This window comes from Muscardinus avellanarius (assembly GCF_963383645.1).
Source record: "Muscardinus avellanarius genome assembly, chromosome: 2".
NCBI classification, from domain to species: Eukaryota; Metazoa; Chordata; class Mammalia; order Rodentia; family Gliridae; genus Muscardinus; species Muscardinus avellanarius.
This window is the reverse complement of record NC_137787.1, coordinates 39,061,414-39,077,773: the sequence shown is the minus strand read 5'-3', so window position 1 is coordinate 39,077,773 and position 16,360 is coordinate 39,061,414. Positions and strand designations below refer to the sequence as shown.

At 36.9% G+C, this 16,360-nt stretch overlaps 1 protein-coding gene across 2 annotated transcripts in view; it reads right to left on the bottom strand.

Annotated features, from left to right (window-relative positions):
• The window catches only part of SATB2 (SATB homeobox 2), a gene marked incomplete at its 5' end in the record, with an annotated part of 179,088 nt that overhangs the window by 78,138 nt on the left and 84,590 nt on the right, over positions 1 to 16,360 (bottom strand). The gene's annotated exons all lie outside the window — the stretch shown is intronic.

Genomic DNA, 16,360 nt, shown 5'->3' with positions numbered 1-16,360 from the left:
AGTTATACTCCTCCCCAGGGAGTCATTCGCATTACAACTGAAAACCATTTACTCCAAAACCATTTTTTTAAATTTCAAGCAGTTTTAACATAAATCAGGAAACCCAAGCAATGATTTAGTTTAAACATGACAAATTTCTGATATAAATGTATATATTTAAGGTTACTGCAAAACATTTTCAATATATATAGATAATATGTATTCAATATATATGTGTGTGTATATAAATATTGTCTTTTATATATGTATATATGTCATATATATAAGTATACATGTCTTAAATGCCAAGATTCTGACACTTAACTCATTTTATTATAATTTATTTATTGCAATTTTGGGTAAATATATTTTCATATTCCAAGAAAGATACATGGTATAATAGTTACAACCAGAGACCTTATAGCCAAATTGCCAGGCTTTGAACACCAACACTCTACAACTTGGTAGAAGTGTAACCTTGGCAGGTTTCTTAATGTGCCTGTGCTTTATTCTTAATATATAAAATATGGTTAATCATTTTGCCTACAATGATGGAACGTTATGCAGATTAAATGAGTTAATGCAGTCAACACTTAGAAGACACACACTCAGTGCAGGTCTGTGCTGTCAGAGATACTGAGTGTGGCCCTTCAGTATTCATATCACCAGGAAGACATAGAAATACCAAGTCACAGCCAGGCATCATGGCACATGCCTATAATCCCACTACTTGGTGGTTGACAGGAGAATCACAGGTTCAAGGCCAGTATGCAGTACCTTAGTGAGACCCTAAGCAACTTAGTGAGACTCTCAAAATTAAAAATAAACACGGCTGAGAGTGTACCTCAGAGATAGAATGCCCAAGTGTTCAATCCCCAGTGTCCCTTCCACACACAAAAAATGGAAGAAGGAAGGAAGGAAGGAGGAGGTAGAGAGAGGAGGGAAGGAAGGGAGGACTGATTCATGGGCCTCCAATCCGAGTCTCATAATGTTCTTATGTGTGCTGAGATTCCAACTGATTATGAGGTAAAGTTTGAGAATTCAATATTCTGTCATCTTTGCTTTAATATTTTTTTCAGATTATTCCAGATACTTGTAACTGACGGATGATTTTTTATGTATGTTAAAGTTTCAGAACCATTGTGCTTTTTATCTTTGCTTTAATGTTGCTGTCTTTTGAGATTTACTAGACACTACCATTGTATTCCATTTTTTTATCTAACCCCTCAACACTGAAGATTTAATCTTACTGAATTTTAAATATATGATAAATGTATCTAAGCATCTTTGTAATATTATATGTAACTATCTTTCATTAATTATCATGTTATAGTAAAGAAACATGGATTGGACCTGCTATTAAAAAGCTATATTCAAGACCAGATTCTACTTTGATTTGCTTTAGGGCCTTGAGCAAGTATGAGGTTCTCTGGTCTATCAGGAAAAATACTCAGAGTTTTACAAGTAAAATTTAGGTGATAAATATTATTTGTGTGAAAGGTCTTTGTTAAAGTACTAGGATTAATTTGGTAAAGTATTTGTATAATTTTGATGAAGAGATAAAGTTGCATATTCCACATTATTTTGTTAGGACATTCTGATGAATTTACTATTTCCAAAAGTTCATCTAAAGAACTTTAATCTTTTCTTTTGGTTCAAGTAACTATGCCATGCTATATTGTACCACTTTTGAAAACAAATCCCTATACTTTAACTCATTTTTTAAATAAAATTATACATATTATGATATATGTGGGAGTATACTGCTATCCAGTTTCTCCAGACAAGGTGTAAAAGTTCATATTCTGGCTCATTTAGAAAATAGGAGAAGAGATGAGAGACAAAATGATACAATATCACAACTCTTGAAATAAAATTTATAGAAATACTACATATAGTTTTAAAGGTTTTTTGTTTTTGTTTTTTTAGTGTGTGGTACTGGGGATGGAACCCAGGAGCTTTCTACCTTCGGGCTACACTCCAAGACCTATTTTTTTATATTCTATTTGGAAACAGGGTCTCACTAAGGTGCTGAGAGCCTCACTAAGTAGCTGAAGCTAGCTTCGAACTTGCACGATCCTCCTGTCTCAGCCTCCCAAGTACTGGGATTACAAGCAGGCACCACCATGCCCGTCTAGTTTTAAGTTTTAAAAATTCAAAATGAACAAGCAATGAGCATGCTTTAAGTGCATATTTATATTAACATTTATATTAATATAAATGCTAATATATTAACATGTTAATATAAATTTTAATTTTTTATTAATATAAGCTACATTTATATTAACCAATGGAGAGAAGGAAAACATTGTATAGTATTTTAAGAACAAATGTTTGATGGTTTGTTCTACTGTTGTTGTTATCATTGTTTCTTTGTGTGTATGGTACTGGGGACTGAACTCAAGGCCATACCTCTGAGCTATACGCCTAGCCCTATTTTTTTCTGAAACAGGGTTTCACTAAGTCTCCAAGGGCCTTGCTAAGAAACTGAGGCTGATCATGAACCTATGATCCTCCTGTAGCAACCTCCCAAGTAATGATTATAGATGTGCCTCACCATATACAGCTAAATGACTTTTTTTAATCTGTTTGTTTTGTTTTCCAGTGGATGTGTGCATATTAAAAAATGTCCTAACTTTAATATGTGAAATTACCAATGTCAACCTCACTATCATGAATGAGAAAGGAGAGGGAGGAAGTGGGAGGAAGGATGAGGGGTAAGCTCTCCAAGTACTGTATGCATGTGCGTCCCTACTATGTAATGAGATTAAAATGTACAAATAAAAGTATATACAAATTTAAAAATTAAAAACATATAACTTTTCCTCTTCAATTTGGTGTTTCCCTTTGTTGAATTTCATTCATTTTATAAAATATATTTATTAGATAGCTGGGCGTGGTGGCACATGCTTATAATCATGGCATTCGGGAGGCTGAGACAAGAGGATCGTGGTTTGCAGACAGCCTCAGCTACTTAGTAAGGCCCTTTTAACTTAGTGAGACCCTGTTTCAAAATAAAGAATAAAAAATAGGGCTGAGGGTTTAGCTCATAGGTGGAATGCCCCTTGGTTCCATCCCCAGTACTTAAAAAAAAAAAAAAAAAATATATATATATATATATATATATATATATATATTATATATTATATATATTTTTTTTGCTAGAGATGCTATGTAAAGTAGACATAAAATCCCAATGCTCAAAATATACTCCAATGACCAAAAGCCCCAAAATATAATATCTGAAGGTTTCTGAGCAAAAGGAAAAGCATCTAATTGGCACCGATGCCTGTCAACCACGGAAAGATGGCACAGGATAGGTGGAGAGAAGAGCAAAGAGATTTCTAAGGCCTGGGTTGGAACTAGTTGGGTAATTTGAGAATTACCTATAAATTGATTTTATCGTGCCTTCTAGGTAACTTATCTAATAGCATGCTAAAGAATATTACTGCAACTATTTTCTAAACAACTCTTTATCTGAATACTTGCTTCTGCTTCTTGATTTTATAGCAAGAATTTAAGACTTACCTAAGACATCTCTATGAAATTCCCCATCTGAACAAGAAGCAACAGTAGTTTGTGTGATGGCTATAGCAGCAATGGTTTTTCAAGTTTATCAGTATTACTAAAGAGATTGGTTATATTTTTAAAACTATGATCCTGGTGTTTTCATGCAAACCTTAACACAGTTGCATTTGTTAAACAGTTCTTGGAGTTTGTCTATAGTTATAATGGGTGGAAAATAATGAATTGGGTAAAAGGCTTTGCAATGAAAAATGTACAGGATCTCTGACCTATGGATTTTTCTTTAAGCCATTAAGATACTTAAGCTAATGTAAGTGGATTAGCATGAATGAGTGCTAATGGATTCCTTAATAAGGTAACACTCTCGTATTCCCCAGAACTTCTCTTGCAGAAGTTCTCTGTGATTTCTTCAACCTCTGAAAGTTGTCTGCAAGTGATTCTATGGGGGTAAGGAAGATATAGGTTTGCTTTTGGTGCCCCTGGTAGAAAAGCTAACAATAAGATTAGTCATTTCTAACTGGTACTCAAATCTTTGAGTATAAAGAAGAGATAATCCTGAGCACAGGATTGCATTAGCCATCCAAACGTCTTCCCCAAGTTCCCAGCTCTAGCACTCCAAGTCCTAAAGGAAACAAATCTTAAAAGTAATTCTAATACTAGGAAAGTTAAAAAGCTTGTTCAAGGTCAGGTAGCTGTCTGCATGCAGATTAGTATTTAGGAATATTTAAAGTGAGTAAGGCTGCTGGTTCTAGCCTTATAAGTAGAACAAACAAATCATGTGGCCAATGAAAACTACTGTCTGTCTTGTTTTTTGTTTTGTTTTCTCTCTTTCTCTGCACAACTTAGTCAAGCTTTCAGACACTAAATGTTTCACAAGCACTTCTTAATGGATTTCCCTTAGGGGAAAATACTTTATTACAAGCACAGGAATTTTCATATCTGTAAGGGTAATACAACTCTTTTAAATTATATTGACATTTCAGATACCACCAAGCCCTACCATTTACATAATAGCCGAGGCACTGAGCTCAAGTCTTTGTACATTATTGTCTGTCACTTAGCTCTCACAACTGTATGACATAGGTATTAACATCCCTACTTTACTGAAGAAGCCAAAGCTCAGAAAAATTGATGTCACATACCTATAAAAGGTAGGATAAGAATTAAAGGAACAATTTTAAGTCTTTATCTTTAGGGCCCTAAGGAAGGCCTGTGTTTCTACTTAATCTAACCATACTGGGGGCACATGGTTTTAATAGTTATAGGGCTTGAGTCAGGACTGAGCCTTTAAGACAAATTCTGCTTTTTCTGTGTATGGATGTGTACACGCGTGAATGTGGTAGGTACCTACACCTGTGACATGAGTCCCAGATAACCAGAGGAATTATCTGAAGGGAAGGGATCAACTTGATATCTCTACTACATGTCTTGTAAATCTGATATGACATAGACTTAAAAGCCTGATCAGTTTTCAAAGTGGTGGAACCACTGATTTCTAAACAGTTGAATTAGCTAGTCACTGCCAGGATTATCTACATTTTGTTTCTTTTAATTCAGAGAAAGATATTTATTAATCAACTACTATGTGCCGGGAATGATGCCAGGCTCTAGACACAAAGTTCTGAGCAGTATTAACTTAAAAAACCCGATCTACCTGTGACTAATTGAAACCAGAGAACTACAGTAATACATGCATACCCATGTTCCTAGCAGCATGATTCACAAAAGCTAAACTATGGAACCAACCTAGGTGTCCATCAACAAATGAATGGATTACAAAATTATGGGAAATACAAACAATGTAATCCTGCTCAGCAATAAACAAAAATAAAATTAAATCATTTGCAAGAAAATGGAAGGACCTGGAAAACATTATGTAAAGTGAGATTAGCCAATCAAAGGGAGGGAAGGGTCATATGCTTTCTTAAATATGTATGGGCTAGAGAGTAATTGGGATATGAGAGACTCCAGATGATGAGGAGAAACCTCAGGGGGGTCAGGGAGGAGATATAAGGGCAGGGGTGGAGGAACACTTAGATTCAATGATAAAAATACTACCATAAACTATGTGTATACATGCGAATATATACCAATGTCCATCTGGGTACTCTGTATAGGAAGGGAGGGGAATGGGGAGGGGGTGGGGGGAACAAGAGCCCTGTGCAAAATTGTCATTTTCAACATGATCTACATTATGTTGCAAGACTACGATAAATAAAAGCACAAAAAAATGGAGGAAAAAACAACCCAATCTACATTCTTGATTCAGACAGTTTAACTATTTGACATACACGGTGAACCTATAACTTCTGTCTCGGATTTAAAGTACATTTCTATTGATAATGAAACTCCTTAGAATACCTATTTTTGTTAGTTCAGTAGCAATCCATTCTACTCATCTGTAACACAAATATACACTAAATATATTCCTTCTTATGAATCCTCTCATTCTTTTATTTTTGTCCTAAAATGAGTTCATCGGCATGGAATCAAACATAACTGATGAAAGACATGAATCACACAACAGAAGGCTCTGCGAGGACTCCACAAATCCTATAAATAGGCAGTATTCACTGAAACAGGTAACCAATAGAAAATAAACTGTGGCACACAGACTCACAGGGCATGCTAAGAGCTGGAGAGCCTCAGGAAATCACAGCACATTCACATATGACTGAACTATATGAAACTGGCTATCATAATTCTGAGCCACAAAAATGGCAAATCCATATGGTCTCACTTGATACTACTTTAACTCTTCTCTCTGATCTGGGCTACACATTAACACTCAACAATCCTACTGTCCCCCCAAAGACTTTCACTGGATTAAATTCTTTTCTAAATGTACACATAACACTAATTTCCCAACAAAATGCAACAGCATTTCTTCAGCCAATATTGAATATGTCCAGGCACTAAAAAGTATTTCTAATGTATTCTACTCCATTCAATAACTGTCAGGTACAAAATCAATTTATTATATAAAAAGTTTTCTGTTAACACAGACATGGACAAACATTACTGCGGAAGCCAAGGCTAATATGCTATCTCTATCAGATATAAACCTAACACCATTCAAACAAACAACTAAAAAAATAAAAACTACCACCAGGGCAGAAGAGTTCACTAAATATAATTAAGAGAAATATTTAGGAGTCTAAAGAACTGAAGTGAAAAGGGGATGGAGCTAAGCCTCTTAGGTCTACCAAACTTAAAGATTTTTTTTCTACATTTGTTAAAGAGAACTTGTCTTTGGGTTGAGAACTTGCTTGCAAAATCTCTGCCTAAAGCAAGATATTCAGAGCCAACTTGTTAACTCCTAATAAAACTTCGTTCCATAAGCGGGTGTACCAGCCGGCATTGTGATAATATACCTTATGACTGGTTTTCTTAGGTGTATTTTCCCCTTATTATCAACTTCCTTTTTCCATCATATTAAACTTTACACAAACATATATATTCACAGTAAAGCAACTGGAACCTGGACACCTCAATTTCTTTGGCAATGAAAGCTCACAGGGCCCATTATGTCCCATGGAAAAAGTGACCATTATTCACCTTTACCCTCTACTCTCTGCACCACTTTATCTCATTTGATATCACTGATCATTCATTTCAAGTATTCCTTTAACTGTACAGGTGAATACACATCAAATGATATATTTTTGTTCTTTATTTTAATCTAAAGCTATATTTCTATGGTAAATTTAGCACAATGCAAAAAAACACATTGTAGAAACTTACCACTATTTTTAAAAGCATTCTGCCCTTTAAAGTTGGCATTCTATGCATATTAATTCTTTAACTTAACATATTGAGAAAAGTTAGTCAATACAATCAACTCTTGATTCATTCTTTTCCATAGCCCAGTCTCCCTGATTTTATAGGACTGAAAGGTTTGGAACCATTTTTTTAAAAAAATATATGCAGTAAACTAGCTGGAAAAAACTTCAAACGGATGTTTCTTAGCATAAATAGTCCCTAATTTTTATTTAATAAAGGTATTCCTGTTCTCTTAGTAGGACTATTATTAAATATTTAGTCTAATAACTTGTTAATAGAAAAAGAGAAATCATTGTAACTGAATACCAATTTGCTAAAGGGATTTCCACATGAAATAAGCAATGATTTTTTTTCTTTTTTTCTCTCAATTGAGAAATTAGATAATATGATTTGTTGCAATATAATGTAGACAAAAATAAAATGTTCTAAATGTATTCACTGAAATAATTTCATCTACTAAATTTCACTCTATTAGTATTTACTAAGTACCTATGAGGTTCGAGGCGCCATGTTCACAAGGCACTTTGGACAATATGAAATGGATATCTCCCCTTCCTCATGTTCTTTCAAGGAGCTTTTGGTCCAGACAAAGGACTAACTTAGAATCAAAGTTATTATGATACATGGAACTTAAGGAGATGATGGCTTAAGAGGCCCAGAGAGAACTCAGCCCGACTACTCTAGATGACTGCATTCACAGCCGGTCTCTTGGGAGCTCAGGACCCCTGGGTCAGATAAGCTCAAGTTCTTGAAAGGACAAATGAAAGTCCCTGCCACCCATCAGTCAGGCAAACTGTAAGTTCAGGGACTGTCTCTCATGAGGCAGTAGGATTTCACAGAGCACTCTCGGTTAAGAGCTATGAGCACTTTAGGGGCTTAAAGTGCCTTCCAGACTTTAACTCTGTTAGTCACCTTAAGAAACACAGCTAGTAATCTTTATGTAATTAAGAAACCAAGAGATATCTCTGATTTTAATCTGCTAGTTTCTCCAAAGAAAAGAATGTCCCTGTGGTTGTACCATGTTTTAAATGAGCTGAGCATTTCCTGGTCTTCCTATTAAAGACTCACTTCATAGTTTTGTAGATTCCTGGTCAGGAAGCCTCACATCTATCTTTGTTTTTGAGTTTCTGGTTTTGTTTTCTGATAGGAAAAATGGAAATCTGAAAATAAGAAATCTAAAGCACTGCAAACTGAAAATTCAAGGAACCCGGACACTAAAAATCCTTAACCATGTCCCCTCAGTTCAACTCCCTGCTGCTCCCCCCCTGTTTCCCAAACAGACACTGCCCAGCATCTCTATCAGGTGTCCAAGCCCCCTTCACTGGGATGCTCAAGGCCCCAGTTTGGCTCAGGGCTGCTCATTCTCATCACCCCTCCCTCTACCTCTGAGAGCTACCTCCATACATACCTCTTGATTGATTGACTGATTGATTGATTGGTGGTACTGGGGTTCCTGGAAACCCTTCTACCTCTGGGCTATACTCCCAGACCTATTTTTATATTTTTATTTGAAAACAGGGTCTCTTAAGCCAGTGAGGCTGGCTTCGAACCAGCACTATCCTCCTGTCTCCGCCTCCCAAGTGCAGGGATTACAAGCATGCACCACACGCCCAGCAATTTATTTATTTATTTATTTATTTATTTATTTATTTATTTATTGTACTGGGGATTAAACCCAGGGGCTTGCTACCTCCCTTTTAAAAAATATTTTATTTTGAAACACTGTCTCTCAAAGTTTCTGAGCCTTGCCTCTAATCTGCAATCCTCTTGTCTTAGACTCCCAAGTACTGAGATTCCAGTTGTGTACTACCCTGCCTGGCCTGACCTTTCCCTTTCTGAATCAGACATCCAGAGCTCTCTTTCTTTCAAAGACAAAGTGCACAGTGGCCTCTGGCCTCCACTCCTCTCCCCTCCTCTGCGCAGGCTCACCTGACCTCCTCCCCACTAACCCCGCTCAGCCTGACTGCTACCTGCAGCTTTCTCCCTGGCTGCCAGCGGTGCTGCCTTCCTTGCTTCCTTCCACTCCCTCCTTCCTTGGAGGCTGCTTTCCTGTCTTGCACAGCAGGGGAGCAGCTCCCCCCAAAGCCATTCCTGCCTGCCTCTCCTCTCCCTAGCGCCTCTTCCTGGCACCCTTGCCAACACCCGCTCACTGTAGCCCCTCTTCCCTTGACATCCACACCTCACTCTCTCCAGACTTGCCTGCAACCCTCTCCTATCCCACTCTGCTCTTTTAAGGATGCTCCTCTGGAACCATCTCATGGCACCAGAATATGACTCCAAAATGTATTCTCTAGCCCTTTCCTTATGTCTCTGGTTCCCCATCCTGAATGGCATAATGGACACTTCTACCTATTTGCCCACATCATCAACTTCTGCTTCATTCATAATGTCCTATTTTTGTCAAAACCAACAAGAGTCACTTAAGCGCAAATCCCTAGCTTCTCCACCAATTCCTTTTTTTCTTATGCCCCCGCTGGCTCTCAGCAAGCTCACTGACTCCTCTGCTTGAAGGTCCTGCGTGGGCAGCTTCCTGTCGTCCACACTGCTGCCGCCCAAAGCCACGGCCTCCTGTCCCTCCCCACCATCACTTCCACATGTTACAGCTAAAGCATCAACATTGTGCATGTCCTCCGGGGTGCACATGCCTCCCTCCACCCTCCCACTTGCCTTTCTCTCTGCCATACACACACACAGCTTTAGATGGCTTCTAGAATGATATTTTTTTAACTTTTTAAATTCTATCACTATTTTTCTGGAAAATCTTCAGTGATCCTCGCAATGCCTCCACTGGGTTCCAAAGCCCCCTGAAGTACGAGCTCTGCCTTCCCATGTAAGTCCCCACTGTGACAATGTAATGCTCACCCCCTCCAGCCAGGTCACAACTATTTCTGTGCATTTACAAATGTTTGATGGCACCACCATTCCCATACCAGCTGTGTTTGACCTTCATTTTCACTGACTGCTACAGTTTGGATCTTAAACATTCCCCCAAAGGCCTATGTGTTGAGGTCTTGGTTCCCAGAGTGGCATTATTGGGAAGTGGTGAAACCTCTCAGAGGCAAGGCCCAGTGGGAAATCTTTAGGTCACTGGGGGCCTGTCCTTGAAGGGCATATGGGGACCCCAGCACCTTTCTAATTCCTTTCTTTCTTGCTCCCTGGCCATGAAGTAGGCAATTTTGTTCATCACACACTCTTGCCATGAGATGCTGCCTCATCACAGGCCCAACAGGAATGTGGCCAACCAATCATGGGCTCAAATCTCCAAAACTGTGAGCTAAAATAAGCATTTTTTCTTTATAAGCTGTTATCTTAGATATGTAGTATAGTAACAGAAAACACTGACTTAACATATAGATCAGAATCTCAGCCATTCTGAATTAAGTGTTCGATTACAGGATCATAATAAGTGGACTCCCATTTGTTATAGAAAACCTCTAAACATGCCCTGTTCTTCTGAACATCTAAGCTTATATTCATGGGCATGCAATTGCGTGAAAACTCTCCCTCTGCCTTTCCTCCCTTCAAAACTCCATTTGTTCTTAAGGTATAACTCATGTGGGAGGTCTCTCTCCAACCACCTCACAACCCACAAACGTGACACTCAGCTACCATTGCACTAGTTTATACCAATGTTATATGTTTTCCAGATTTATTTTTAGGGATGCTTCTCCTACTGGGTTGAGAGCAACACAATTAGAAGTAGGGGCCACATCTTACATGTTTCCGGCTGCCTCTCACTGCTTTTAACCATGTAGCAAAAGTACTTACTAAATATTTGTTTAACTAAAATCACTTATTTAATTGTGACTATATGTACTATATATATATATATATATTTTTGTATATATATTTTTTGTATATTTATAGTACATATATATATGTACTATATATATATATATATATATATATATTTTTTTTTTTTTGCCAAGAAATCCAAATGTTTCCTACTATATTTCCACCCTTAGAATCCTGAGAGATATATAAGAGATGCTTACTGCTGGGCACAGTAGTGCACATCTATAATCCTAGTACTTGGGAGGCTGAGACAGAAATCACAGGTTTGAGGCCAGCCTCGGAAACAAGACATTCAGAAACTTAGCAACACCCTATTTCAAAATAAACTAAAAATAGCCAAGCATGGTGGCCCATGCTTGTAATCCCAGCATTTGGGAGGCTGAAACAGGAGGACTGCAGTTCGCAGGCAGCCCCAGCTACTTAGTGAAGCTCTCTGCAACTCGATGAGACTCTGTTTCAAAATAAAGAATAAAAATTAGGGCTGGGGGTATAGCTCAAAAATAGAATGCCCCTGGGTTCCATCTCCAGTACTGCAAAAAAATAAATAAATAAAATAAAATAAATAAATAAATAAATAAGAACTTGGGGTGTAGCTTGGAGGAGAATGACCCTGGATTCAATCCTCAGTATTAAAATAAGTAAAAGAATAAATATGCAAATAAGTGATGCTCAAACTTATTTTAAAAGATGAAATATATGTCCTTAACTATGTATAATGGATGTCAATAGATAGATGGATGTGAGCTTGGGAGAAAGGGAGGAATATGGACCATTTTCCCATTCTTTGTCAACCTGTATTTAACACAGTATTATAAACAGTGTATAGGTGACACCCAAGTTCATTTCCTTTCATCTATGCACCACATTATTAATGAATTATTATTCACACTTCTTTCTGCACTTATGACTGAATATATTCAGGCCAAAGAACCTAACCACAGTTAGAATGAGCTTCTCAAGGCCCAAGCAGGAACGAGCCCATGTGGCCCTGCTCCAGGCACTCTGCGGCACCATTTTCCCACTTGCTGATGCCACCATAAGCTTCTAGGTGAGAGACCAAGTGGTCTAAGGTGACTGACAAGTATGTATCAGTGACCATCACGTGAAAGTACCCAAGGCTCTTCCAAACATTGGAAAACCAGTGAGATGGAAAATGCTTGCTGTGGAAGTGATGTTTCTATTTTCATGAAATCCAATATTTATGCAAAATTCAATGATTTGATACGGGTATTACTTTCAACAAGGAATAACAGACTGAGAGCAGACAGACTTCCTTGCAGAACACCTTCATTTAGACCTGAAGGTGAACGTACATTTCTTTCCGGACTTGAGAGAATTAAGTAGACAAGAGTGAGTTACTTTTACCTCCTCAGAGCTAAACAACAGCAGAGGCAGAAGTACGGAGAGCTGATTAAAGGCGTTGTCCTGACCACCGATCCCACCATGGCTGAGCAAGGGCTGCCTTACGGAACCAGGTCGGGAGACATTGATTTTGCTACTCAACTCCCAGGCACCACTTTGTAAATGACAACAATCATTTTTGGGTACAAGAGGTGCTTTAAATGTGGTAACATTATATCATTTCAGCTATAATGATCATAATTACTTATTTCTTTTAATCACAACCCACTTAACCACTTTAGTACAGAAGACCAGTTCAAGGAGTTTAATTTTCATTCAACATCTAATCTTTGTGTTTACCGAAACCCTTCATGGGCTTTGTTTACTGTCTGCTTGCTGGCCAGGACGTTTGATCTTGCAAGACTAGATCAGACAGGGTCAGATAAAATACTGATTACTAGAATAAACCAGGCCCAGGGAAGTAACACTAGTTTTTAAAATCCTCATTTCTCCCAGCTTTTTAATATTTTGAAAAATAAGCTCCAATAAACAAATAAAATTGGAAAACTAGCAATCAGGGTATCCTTGAGCAGTGATTGAGAAAAGGAAAGTGATGGGAATAATTTTGAACCCTAGACAAAATACAGGGTTTGATTAGGCTCACTCCTTCTGGTGGTATTATTTATGATGCAAATAATTTTCTGATAGCCACCAGTATTTGTGTAAACTTTAGGTGACCCTTTAATTATTTAATACATATTAAATCCATAAAATTTACCCCCACCAGAGATGATAATTCATTTTACTTTTGATAAAAAAACATTTTGGATGAAAAATGTTAGATATAAAATTATCCATAACATTATTAGTATATATTTAAAATACATGAGACTATCTTAGATAAAGGACTTTCATTCTTTTATATCCTATGCAAGAGTAAATTGTCATAAGAGTATAATTGGTGGTGGCACTGCATAAGTAACTGTCACTTAGTTTAATAAAATTGCTGAACACATCTACAGTTAACACAAAAATGGGTAAAAATACTAATAATTGTTTTATTAAAATATATAAAACTCCTGAAAGAAAAATCAAAGGTGTAAATCTCTCTTAACCCCAGGATCTTGAAAATAATTTTGTAATAGCATAAATGTTTCTAGATGTCTATGGATAATCTTTGGTCCAACACTAAAACTCTTTATCATTAAACAACTAGTTTTATTGGTTTTTTTTTTTTTTTTGCTTTTAGATAAAATGTACATTTGTTAGTTCATGAGCTCTACACTATAAAACCTAAGCCATAAGAAACAGAGATAGTAACAGATGAGCAGCAATTTATTTTAAAGCTGTATATATCAACCTACCACTGCACCCACCCACTCAATTTTCTTCAATACCAAAGGCTCCTAGGAAGCAGGTTCATGGTCTTAGACCTTGAAACCAGAGTATAAAAACTCTCTCGCCCATCTCTCCTGAAGTAATGTTAATGTAACTCAAATATGTCTCTGTCAACCTTGATTGTCTTTGAAATTAAAGCAAAAAGGTAAACAGAATGTGCTTTGCTGTGATCACTAGGGAAAATAAAGTTAACATGCTAAGCCAAACCAATTTAGAACTTTTTAAAGAATAAGTGTAAATAGTTTAGCTATAATAACAACAAATTCAAAAAATGCACATTAAAATGTTTACTTCAAAATTTAGACAATTCCATTTGTATATAGTTTTTACATCTGTTTTTAATGATATCAAATTATTGATTGTTCATTTTTCCCATATTTATTTAAGCATTAACTATAGAATTTGCAATCTGATCTTTTTTTTAATCCTTCCAGTAGACTTTTATTTTTGCCAGGTTTTAGTCATATTTACTTTGATCTTTCAGAGTATATAATTATTTTACTGTTTATTTATTTCTGTGAGAAGAGAAAAAAATTTTGACCTAGAAGATCTATATGTGGCAATTTGTAACAGAATCACATAGCTTATGTTTAGGAAATGATGGTTTTGATTAAGAAGCAACCATTTAGTTCCCACTGTTTTATTAAAACAGACATTAGCAGATAATAGGAAACATATTTAACAATGCAGTCTGCATTCACTTTGGGATATCAGTAAACTAGCTTGAGATTTTTCTCCTCCATTGAATATCAGCCATGGTAGATGCAAACTGGTAACTCTGGGTGTAAATGAGAAGTGGAGAGGCAGCGAGGTAATGTGGAACCTTGAGCTCTGGGGTCTCTGCTTTTGCTAGTACTCATTTCCAGATTTGAAATCCATTACTCCTTTTGTTCCTTTTGAAAATGTATGGACACAAATAATTTTTATAAAACATTACTTCCCCAGGAGAAATGGGTCCTGCTAGATAGGGATTCCTACTGTGATATCTACCCACAGAAAGAAGCTTCCATCAAAGAAAATGTGACTCTCTAGGTCCAATACTTCCTTTTTCCCGAGGGTCAAAAGTTAGTAAAATGCACTTCTATGGATGTTTATTCTCTGAACACCATTATACCTGCCATGAAGTCTTTGTTTTTCTTCCCACTCCCTTGGTTGATGAATCAACACCACTTGAACTGTTTTATGGCAGCTTGTGTTTACTTCACACATATCTTAACCTTCCCTTTTCTCCTCCTACTGATACACACACACACACACACACACACACACACACACACACTTTTCAACAGCAATGACTAGCTTCATCTTTTCAAATAACATGTGTACACAGGATCTGACAGCCTCTTCAGGTGTGGATCCTTGACCTACTCAATGAAATCAAGGTCTCAGTCTGCTTTTATGGCACTTAAAGATTTAACTGTGCATTTACTATCTTTAAAAAAGAGAGAGTTTGAAAAATTGAATATCTAAGAAAGAAAGAAGAGCAGAAGACATGAGTGCTGATGCCCGCCCCCCCCTCCTGTGTGTGCCTGTGCATGTGTGTTGGGGACAATGCTCAAAACACTAGAGTGAGGCGTTTCCAGTCGTTCTGAATCTGGAATCATACTCGAGGATATTAAAAGAGGGCTCTCTTTCCTTCGTTTGGAACAAAAGTAAATGGGATCTGACAAATGACCTTGAAGCTGCCTGATTCTTCGGAGTTTTAGCCAAAGAGGATATGTTCAAGCACTCTAACAATCCTGTTTAAAAAGAAAATCTTGGAGGCAACATTTACAGAATAGAAACCCTTCTGAGCCACACAAGTATCTCTTATAACGAGGAGTTACTCATCTTCTCCTATACAAGGGTGAGTATTAATATTCTAAAGCAAGTGTCCAAACCAGAACCTAAAGGGCGCTAAACATTTTAGGATGTGTTGAAAAAACAATGAATCTTAATTCAATTTTCAGTGCACTTAATTTCTCCAGGGTAGCTCAACATTTTTACTTTCCTTTAAAACCGAGTATTTAGCATAAAATGCTTATTCTTTTGTCACTGGAAATGTACCATCAGTGCATATAAAGCTCAATCCTCAAGAGGTAACTTTGTAAACAAGTTCCCAAGTACTCTGTTTGCTATTAGCAAGGCCATGAACACTTATAACAAGTGTGATAGACAATGTCATAATTGGGAAAAATATGGACTGGATGGCCCCTCAAACACCAACTACCAAATATCTCCCAAATCCCCTCTGGATTGGTCACATTCATCTTGACTGAGTGAGAGCAACAGAAATTTTCAAACATTAACATACTAGCAAAGATAAAATGCCACGGATATGTTTAAAGGGCTGATAGTCTAAATAGCAGGCTATATTCATTATAGAAGACAACTGTATTTTTAGGACAAAACATAATTTTATGTGTAATATGTTGCTTCTGGTCCTACAAACAATAATCATTATTAGAGCATTACAGTTATTAGTTATTAAGAGGTTACTTCATGCCAATATTATTTTATTTAGTCCTCACAGCTACCCAGTGACTTAGACATTTTTATT